General features: G+C 44.5%; 1 pseudogene; it reads left to right on the top strand.

Moving 5' to 3' along the window:
- Positions 1–5,012: 5,012 nt before the first annotated feature.
- Positions 5,013–5,130, top strand: LOC126476416 (5S ribosomal RNA; annotated as a pseudogene).
- The last annotated feature ends 5,522 nt before the right edge of the window (positions 5,131–10,652 follow it).

The following is a 10,652-nucleotide window of genomic DNA, read 5'->3' as shown; positions in this document are numbered from 1 at the left end:
ACTCAGGAAGGATTGTCTCTCTCCATACAGCAGACTTATAGCACACAAAATAGTGTACTTGGTCATGTGCCCCCACTGTGGATGTTGAGACTATAAATTAATGTTATTAAAGGATTTGTGGTAGACGCAGTAGGATGCCTTAGATGGCTGCTATTACTGAGGACTCTAGACAGTATTGTTACAAATACAGGTAATATAAATTACATTGAAGAGGTCATGCTCTTCAGCAGGATGAATTTAAATGTGCTTACACTTGCTGCAGAACCGTTTTCCGAAGAGTATTTCGCAATTTGTGGAGATGTAGCATTGTGGAAGATAATGTAAAAGGGGTTGAAATCCATTGGAAAATGTGTGATAACCGCTGATAATGTGTGATAATAGCTGAAGACATCCAGCGTTGTTGCGTTCGATCTCTCGGTTGCCTTGTCATGCTGCTGTAAGTAAATATCTTAGAATTCTGGTATATTGCTCGCTAACTAATCCTGCTGAGACCTCTCAGTCTATGGGGGCAGTAGGATGTTTCACTTTCTCCACCCCCCTCAACACCTCCATCATGGAGGGCATGTGGACAGCCTCCACCGTACCGGCCACATTTCAGGGCTATACCACTCTGGGCGGGCAACCCACCACTTGCCATGCCTGATAGCTGTTAATGATTCCAGACTTGCAAAATTCGTCCCACCCTTCTCAGAAGGACTGGGCGATTAAATGTCGCTGGGGTAAATACCAGGATGTTGAACAATGCTTCCCCTCATCCCTCTCAAACCGAAACTTTCTGAGATGTTTTGCCTGAACATGACAACTTAGCCTGTGGGAGAGACGGCATGGAAGCGTCTGTAACGGTTACCTGGCGAATGTAATCCGACTGCAGGAAAAAATTACTCACCATGCAAAGGGACTCTCATGATCAATTTAATTAATTAGCCTATCAATGTGGTATCAGTGACATGCCAACGGGTAGATGGAATCAAATGTGAGAGTACCATGGATATGATTCGAGAGTTGGAGTGGTAATCGGGCGTTTTTACGTCGCGGTGAAATCTTTTAACGAAATTTCAATCTCCCACCTACACAGGGAGAGAGATGGGCATCGTAATGATATTAGCTAACTTACCGTATTTATAAAGTCGTACATAGTATGAACCTGATATTTACAATGTCTCTGTGCTTTTGTCTTGACAGATATCATACGTGAGTAGGCATTTGTTTATTTTAAGAGAGTTCGAAAGTGAGTTAGAGAATGATCTAAGCTCTCTCTGTCGTGAACCAAAAATGAGTTTAGTATCATAGTCCTGTGATGCAGGACATAGCAGATATTAATCTGGCATGAAAAGATATCTTTCTACCTCATGAGAGAATAGAGGAAATATAACCTATGCCGGGATTTTTACAACAAGTAACGATACTTTAGCGATGGAAAGCGCATGTATAGTCATCCCACTTTCGGATTTTTTAAACTGAGGAGTCTATGTAATGACTGGAACAGCAGTTAGTCAAAGTCTCGCCGCATTGCGCCATTGACAGCACTATGGTTGGTCATTAGGGTGTCGACGCTTAATGCAGTTGCGAGTGGCGGTTTCTTGGGTGGACGGCTCTTCAGGAATACAATACACACAGTAGGTGCCACTGAACAAGACTGGAGGTGACTGGTCAGTTTTCTTCGTTCTGAGGTTCTGTGTTCAGGTTACGTAATGGGGAGTAAGTACATTTATAAAAATATTATACAATATATTTCCCATGTTTCTGTTGGCTATGATGTGACTTGTGACTCATAAATAGGTATAAGTGCGTTTCATTCTCAAATGATAGTGCTGCAGGAGTCCTGTATGTAGTCGCAGGCAATTACTGGCGTATTGGGACAATGGGTCACTGTTCTAATATTGTTAACCATCCTTATGTTCCTCCCCGTAGTTATTCACTTGTGAAATGGTAGGAGGCTACTCACCTATGCTTCAGTGATAGCTTGCTATCCTATCACTATTACCCACCGTTCCCATATTTGACTCTTGGCTAGACTTGTTGGAGCAACTCTCTAGTGCTCACAGTCCGATAGCTCAACGTAGAATGAGTTTTCCAGCATTTCCAGGGGTGTGGTGGAAACAAACCCAAGTGCCGGCTGGGTGAAACCCATGACGTCATCAGGGAGTAGTGGTAATTAATTGATCAACTAATGAATTTGCTTATTTAAGTTTATATAAAAAACGCCCTACTACTGTGGATTCATTGCCCATCGAGGCGAATGGACCATATGTAGGAATAGCTGCACCATTTTAAAATGAATCTATGGCGGTCATCAGATTCTCCATCAGAAGTCGGGCCAATTCCCTTTCTTGCAAAAGACTGGTATATTATGTAATATATATAAAAAATAGCTTTCTCTTGTAGCAAGAATCTTTTATTTTTTGAAACTTCTTGCTACTTCCAGTTGCTTGCTGTGCTAATAATTCATAATTTAGTATTCATTATTTCGCGCTACAATATCCTCCCACGGTATCTCTGTTCACTCAAAATCTACTTCCTAACGAGGATGGTGGGAGGGAAGAGTAAAGCCCTTTCCGTAATGGATTCCTCCCGGCGAAAAATAGGTTCAAAAATGTGTGTGAAATCTTATGGGACTTAAATACTAAGGCCATCAGTCCCTAAGCTTACACACTATTTAACCTAAATTATCCTAAGGACAAACAGACACAGCCATGCCCGAGGGAGGACTCGAACCTCCGCCGGGACCAGCCGTACAGTCCATGACTGCAGCGCCTTAGACCGCTCAGCTAGGAAAAATAGGAAGAAAGTACATTATCGTTGTTGGAATGTGTTTGCCAGGGGCACTAGCTTTCTCTGGACGGATCCACACATTAACAAGCAAGCTTTGTCCTCTCAGAGAACAATCTGAGTCTGTTTGCAAACTATTTCCATCCCGATACGAAATATGACTTTCCGTTTTGTACAGGTTCGTAGCGTATGGGTCTTGACCTATGAGATAATGTGTCAGTCCGTTCGGCAGGTAAACACTTCTCATGTTTAGTCTCTCCCTGATGTTATGGAGTAACTTATACGTCCTCCTGCCTGTGTCTCATTGGTCCCATCCACTTCTCCACAGTTGTAATATGCTGCTTTGTATGAAATATTTTGTATGCGCCCCAGTTCCGTTTGAATGCCTTTGTTTACCCGTTACAAGGTTGATTTAGGGTATCAAAAAATGTCAGTGGAAGTGTCAGGTCTCTACAGTACCATCTCGTGGTCGCTTGCAGAGGCTTGTTCACACCGAACAGGAACACAGTCTACCAGGAAGTCGGCTGAACTCTGTCGCGATCCTTCCTGATCCGCTGCTGCCCGCTGGTCGTCGGTCTTCTACCGAACTATCGAGGGAAGATCGCATCGTCTCCGCATCAGCGCTAGCAGTGCACACAGTAAAGCTTTCGTCTGGTGTCTTGTCTACTTCTGTTGTTGATATGAGTTGATTGAGAGATGGAGTGCTGTTGCTAGAAGAATATACATACCACACGCAGATGCTTCTAAGAGCAAAGAAGTCTGTGGTGTCACCGCCAGACACCACACTTGCTAGGTGGTAGCCTTTAAATCGACCGCGGTCCATTAGTATACGTCGGACCCGCGTGTCGCCACTATCAGTGATTGCAGACCGAGCGCCGCCACACGGCAGGTCTAGAGAGACTTCCTAGCACTCGCCCCAGTTGTACAGTCGACTTTGCTAGCGATGGATCACTGTCTACATACACTCTCATTTACAGAGACGACAGTTTAGCATAGCCTTCAGCTAAGACCTAGCAAGGCGCCATATTCAGTTACTATAATTACTTCAAGAATGTATTCTGAACATGGAATATTGTGAATCATGTACCGTCAAGATCGACTTTCATCACTAATGGATTAAAGTTAAGTATCAAACTAATTACGTCCGCTTTCTGAATTCTCATTCCTTGTCATGTTCCAGAGCTCACGTCAGTATAGTTCTTCCCTCCTCACGCCAGCCTGCGTGAGCTAAAACGCGTGCATTTCGGCCTCCACTCGTAACTCGGTGTTGGCTCTTCTGCCAACACAAAAAGGTCCACAGCGGAAATGCCGAAGAATAAATAGGCTTGACAGGAAATTTTCAAAGCAATGGAAGGTCAAACAGAGTGGTGAGAGAGAGAGGATAAATTTATTGGATCAGACGGAAAAGGAGTGAATAGGTACAAATTATGTATTTCCATTTATTAAAAATGAAGAGCACACTATATTTCCTCGTACGTGAACTGTTGCGAATGGGTATCCATTACACTGATCAAAATTTTAAAATGACCGTGGAGGCCAGATCAGTTCCGTTGCTTATGTTCAGTGTGACTCGGTGACTCAGTGGATGCTGGCACGGTAGCTCAGTGTGTTCGGTCAGAGGGTTTAGCTGCCCTCTGTAATAAAAAACTGAGTGAACGGATCAACGAACAAGCTGAACGAGTGTCATCAGACATCCGCTAGGATCAAAGTCAGCGAACATTATAGAACAAATGAGATTTAAAAAAAATAAAAGTGGTAAACTGCTAGATTTCAAATCCAAAGAGACCGGTTTCAATCCGCAGTCACTCTTAGGATTTTTGTCTGTCCGTTATTACTTCTTTTACCTCTATCAGTATTTGTCGGTGTGCAAAATGTCGAATTTCACCATGATTTGGAACACATGTCAAACTGCAGGCAACCGGGTAGGAGACTGGACATGTCATTTCAGAGTTCGGAGGAAGGCAACGGCATACCATCTCGCAGAGTGCCATGCCTAGTGAAGGACTGTGATGTTCAGAACAATCTTCGGATTAGTATGACGTTAACTTACGTTCACCTTAGCTGTAACAACAGGGGTAATGAATCTCTGTTGTGATGGAGATTTTTGATGACAAAGGAAAATAATTTACCCTGAATCGTGCTGTCTGCTCTCTGATGAACTACTCGTATACTTCAGATATTATCAGGTAGCCTGGGTGACAGATGTATGTAAATTTCATATTTAGTTAAGCATATTCTATTAGGGCAACGACCTTGCCGCAGTGGATACACCGCTTCCCGTCAGATCACCGAAGTTAAGCGCTGTTGGGCATGACCGGAACTTGGATGGGTGACCATCCGGGCCGCCATGCGCTGTTGCCATTTTTCGGGGTGCACTCAGCCTCCTGATGCCGATTGAGGAGTTACTCGACCGATAGTAGCGGCTCCGGTCAAAGAAAACCATCGTAACGACCGGGAGAGGGGTGTGCTGACCACACACCCCTCCTATCCGCATCCTCAGCTGAGGATGACACGGCGGTCGGATGGTCCCGATGGGCCGCTTGTGGCCGGACGACGGAGTGCTTTATACTCTATTAGCATTATCTTCTAAACACAGAGATTAATAAATGTTGAAACTGCTTCGCAGATGCCACTACAGACGCAAAAAAATATCTGAGATGTAGCAGCAATTGAAATACAGAACAGCCGGTAAACGTAAATGCCTGAATTTGTAGTAACCAGAGTGTAAGTGGTAGCTTTGGTTGACGTTATGTTGGTCGTCAGTAACTTGTGAAATTAGTTGCGAATTTCCGCCTCAGTTGTAACATGCCAGCGAACAGCATCAACCAGCATATGTGATAATTTTTGGAATAATGCTAACGAAAGCTGGGCCAGCAATTCAGTGTTAAGTGCGCTACCTCTCTTTTCGTACGAAAGTTTCGCAGTCGCCCTAACTGCGTGGTGAAGTATTATGTGTGCCTACTATTAGGTCAAAAAGGTAAAAATAACAACTAACGGAGGGTTCATAGGCTATGATCGTTACCTCTTGTTCTATTACGTTTCTTCTAGTGCAAACAGTAGCTCAGAGTTAAGAAATAAACTGTACGGAACAATGGCGAAATGTTTGCTAACGTCCGTTCACTTGCATTAACGTCCATTCGCTCTGGCGAGAACCAGTCTCGAAAACTTGAAAGGCGACTTCGCACGTGCCGCAGTAAGCACCCTCCGCCACCCACTTTGCGGTGAGGCCGCAAGTGGAGACGCCCACGTCCGGCCGTGAGAGCCGGCCGCGACGTTTCGCGGAAGCAGCCCGCGGTCGCGGAGTGCAGCGCCTGTCGACCGACGGTGCCAGACGCGAGTTGCCGCGGAATCAATTCGCGGAAGGACGAGGCAGCTCCTCCACCTTTTACACCGGGAGAGCGGCCACACTTTACGAGGCCCAGAATAAACAGGTGTGCCCGCCCCGCCGCTGTATTATTTAAGCAAACACCTCGCCTAAATAAACTACGGCGACCTCTCGCCAGCAGAAGAGCGAGCCGGCCCACACGCGACACCTGCCGCCCGTGTCAATCCCTCAGCCTGCGACGCCTCCACTAGCACTCTCCAGGTACCACCGCGCCGGCTCACTCACTGTGCTTCTCTACGTGTGTTGGTCCTCTCCCATTTCCATCCACTGCTTTTATCATCTCATATGTCTTCTGTATCTCTTCTGGTTCTCAGTCTGTCAGTTTCAGGAAAAACTGCAGTACTAAATATACACTGATAAACGGTAACATTATGACCACTGCCTGCCGCGACGTTGGATGCGTCTTGGTGGAGTTGCGGGCAGGTAGCGTGGTAACAGAAATATGTAAGCGGAGCAGACACGGACGGAGAATCACCCTAGCGAAGATAAGGGCTGAAAATGGGGAGATCCATTGATAAGCCACTTCTGCAAAGGACGGATTATTGTTACGAAGAACCTGTGACGGACTATCTCGAAAACGGCGAAGCTGGTGGAATGTCCAAGTGTCGTGAACATCTACGGAGAGAGACAGAAGGACAGTGAAACTACCAACAGTCGCTAAGTGAATATAAAATGAAATTTTCATTCTACAGCGGAGTGTGCGCTGATATGAAACTTACTGGCAGATTAAAACTGTGTGCCGGACCGAGACTCGAATTCGGGACCTTTGCCTTTCGCAAGGTTCACAGGAGAGCTTCTCTGAAGTTTGGAAGGTAGGAGACAAGGTAGTGGCGGAATTAAAGCTGTGAGGACGGGGCGTGAGTCGTGCTTTGGTAGCTCAGTCGGTAGAGCACTTGCCCTCGAAAGGTAAAGGTCCCGAGTTCGAGTTTCGGTCCGGCGCTAAGTGGTTGGGCGTCTACGATTATTCACAGTCCCTGGGGTTCGGAAGCTCGTCTGTTCTGAAAACCAAGATCTGTGACATTTCTGCCGAAAGAGCACAATGCTGGTGCACTCACTCGTGTTTCGGAGCACAGTGTTCATCGTAGATTGTTGAACATGGAGTTCCGTAGCAGACCACTCCTACGTGTTCACTTGTTGACCCACCGACATCGTCAAGTACAACTGCAGTAGGCACAGGGTAGTTGTAATTCGGCCGTCGATCAGTGGTAACGTGCCCGCTCTTTGGGTGAATCACATGTTTGCAACACTAGGCAGATGGACGTCTCCACAAACGCCGTCGTCGAGGTGAACGGGAGCTCGAAAAGTGCAGCGCGGTACGGACGCAGGCTGGCGGGGGCAGCGTTATGCTATGGGAGACATTCTCTTGCGCTGGCATTGGATCTGTGGTAGTAATCGAGCTGGCAGCTGCGAACCACCTGCATCCCTTAATCCTTGATGTCATCCCCGACACCGATGTCATCTTTCACCACTAGGACAACTGTCCGTATCTCGGAGTCAGAAGAGTGCTACAGTGATTCGAGGAGCATTATAAGTGAACTCACGTTGATTTTTCGGAAACGAGTTTCTGATTTACATCCTATGGAACTCCGCTGGGTCTCCACCAGGCGCCATCACCGAGTGCGCAAGTCGCCGGCCCGTTATTTATGCGGGACATCTAATATCACATACCTCCACAAACCTACCACCAAGCAGTCGGATCCCTGATACTTATAATGAATTATGTATTTCGTTCCAAAAATCGACAATAAGCAGGTGGTCGTAGCTTCCTGGCTAATCGCTATAATACACTCGACTTGACTAATAACGCATCCACGGTAAATCGTAAAAGCGGTCATGGCACCTAACAGTTAAAACTAGCGACGGCCTCGCCTCGTACACTCATATCAGCGAGGTTAAGCAACATCAATTGTGGCCAGAACTTGAAAACTGAGGGCCAAGGTACGCAAAGTGCTGTTCACTGCTTTCCCTTTGCCTTCACGGTGAAGGGCAGGAGGGATGGTGTAAAGTCCTTAGGCTTTTTACGTGTGTTCTGGTTTAAGTTACGAACTTCGCCTCCGTGTCTCGTGAAGCGAAGGCACGCGACGCTGGTGATGGCAGTCCGTCAGTCGGACGACCCCCTCGGTGCTCTTCGAGAGGAGCGGGCTGTGTGCCGGCACCGATATTTAACCTCTCCCCTCTTTCATCGTCATTCAACACAAATGCAGCACTACCCTACACACTCTACACACACCCATTACAGTTTTCTACACTTACGAGATGCACTGAATCACACAAGTATCACACTTCCCAGAGGAAAGATTGCAGATGTTCGAAGGATAGGAAAACATGTCTTACTAGACGGGTGGACCCTATCGTCGCGGTCTCCCACCCGAGAACGTAATACGATTTGAGACAAGGAGACAATAAAATGGTGAGAGACATGACGTATAAGTTGCTGTACTATATAAACATTCATTTATTCAATACTAGTACTTAGAACTGCGTTAAAAGTCGTTATTACAAACCGCTCTGGTCTGTTGAATATGAAGTGTGGACGTTATGGGGATTAGTCGAAAAGCATTGAAGGATGTAGTCGAAATGAATAAGATAACTCTGGCGGAAATGTGCCACTGGAAGTTGTAGACGCATTTTGCTACTTCGGCAGAAAAGTGAATCATGTAGGCAGGATATCAAATACAGACTGGCAATGGCAAGAAAAGCATTTTTGAAGAACAAAAACAGGAATTCGTTAACATCGAGTAAAAATTAAATGTTAGAACCAAAATGGATAAAATAACTTTCTAGAGCTATATATATGGAATTTAGCCTTCTGTGAGATTTAAATGTGAACGATAAAGAGTTCAGACAGTAAGACAGTTCACGCTAGTGAAATGTGGTGCAACAGAAGAATGCAGAAGCTTACATGGGGAGATCGAGAACTAATAAGCACATAGTAAATGGAACTGGAGAAAAAAGAAATAGCTCAAGTTCACTAAAAGAAGGGATTGGCTAATAGGACATATTCTGATGAAGGAATCGTTAAATTGGTATTGGAGGAAAGTGTGCGGAGCAAAAATTGCGCAGATCAAGGAGTGAATACAGTAAGCTGGTTAAAATGAGTGGATGTTGCACCAGTTATTCGGAGGTAAAGAGTCTTGACAGGCCAGCTGCATCAAACCAGTATCCCGACAGAAGACCAGAACAACATCAAGAAGAAAATCTTTCAAATGTCAGTTTACTCCGAGAAGTCCGTGTACATAATTTCATTTGTAATTTTCTTGTTTTCGGATGTCTTAGGGCGTCCACGTAATATTTGTATCGTTTAATTATGCGGACGCCGTCTCGTCAGATGCGCTGCGCTGTCTCTACACTACTTAGTTCATCTTTACTCTGAGAATATGCGTGGGTGTTGTTAAGTGTTGATCGCGAGTAGGGGAGGCAGGGAGTTGCAGTGGAGGTGTCGTGCCAGTGAGGTTGTACAGCAACAATGTAGAACATGCTGCTCTTGGGGATTATTTTATTGATCTGATTGAGGATATTATTTTTACAAAAGGAGTGTCAAGTTATACACTGAATGAGATAGATTTACTAAGATAGATAGGCCTAATATTTCGAAAAGGTTGAGATTTAAGACAACGAATGGAAGTACTTTACTGCGGAAGCATTTAGTTAGGCGTTCTTGGTTCAAAACGACCGCCCAAATTCGGAATTTCTTGCTATTTTTATGGAGTTTTGTCACAGTCAATGTTAAAGACTTAAAGAATTTAATCATTAGCACGAGCAGTCTTACGTTAGAACAAATTTTCATGTTGAGTTACATTCTTGTATTTCTCCAGTCATGATCTTACATAGTTGTAATTTGTTATGGAATATCTTCTTATTCTTACTAAACGTTCAATGATGACATTTTTGTAAATGGGATAGTGTCAAGACCCTTTTTGGAGATGAATTTTTTGAATACAGTTTTTACAGAAGAGTTTTTGTCTAGAGAGTAACTCGGATTGCTCTCCGTGTTTATTCAGCTCTCATTACCTCATGAACATTCATTTTTATGGGAGATAAATTTTATGAGAACCAAGTTTGCATTGCATGTATTTAAAAGATCGCGTTGTACTACCGCGATTATCTTTAGTTTGTAGCAGATGCGCCTTTTCTGCTTTTCCTGCGAAAATAATTGCACGGCGTTTTCCACTGCGACGCAAATACAGGAGATACAAGTTTTCAGTTTCACAAGTCCAAGCTGAGTTTAATTATCCTCACTAAAGTTGAGAATGAATTTTTTTGTAGCAGATAGCCCTGGTTCAGACAGGACGTAATTCATTTACACTCTCTTGCAGACAGATTTAGTTTTTAACTGCAAACATGAGGTTAGCATACGCACACATTTCTTTTCTATAAATGGAATTTTTTCGTAGGCAACAGCTCACATTCATAAAGAGACTATACATTCAGAAAAGCACAGTCCAGAAGATAAACAAACGAGCGCACATTCACGTAATTTCGTTATCATTTTTATTTA

The sequence above is a fragment of the Schistocerca serialis genome, chromosome 4 (assembly GCF_023864345.2).
Source record: "Schistocerca serialis cubense isolate TAMUIC-IGC-003099 chromosome 4, iqSchSeri2.2, whole genome shotgun sequence".
Taxonomy (NCBI): domain Eukaryota; kingdom Metazoa; phylum Arthropoda; class Insecta; order Orthoptera; family Acrididae; genus Schistocerca; species Schistocerca serialis.
Note: the sequence above shows the minus strand (reverse complement) of the source record. Positions and strands in the feature narration are given on the sequence as shown.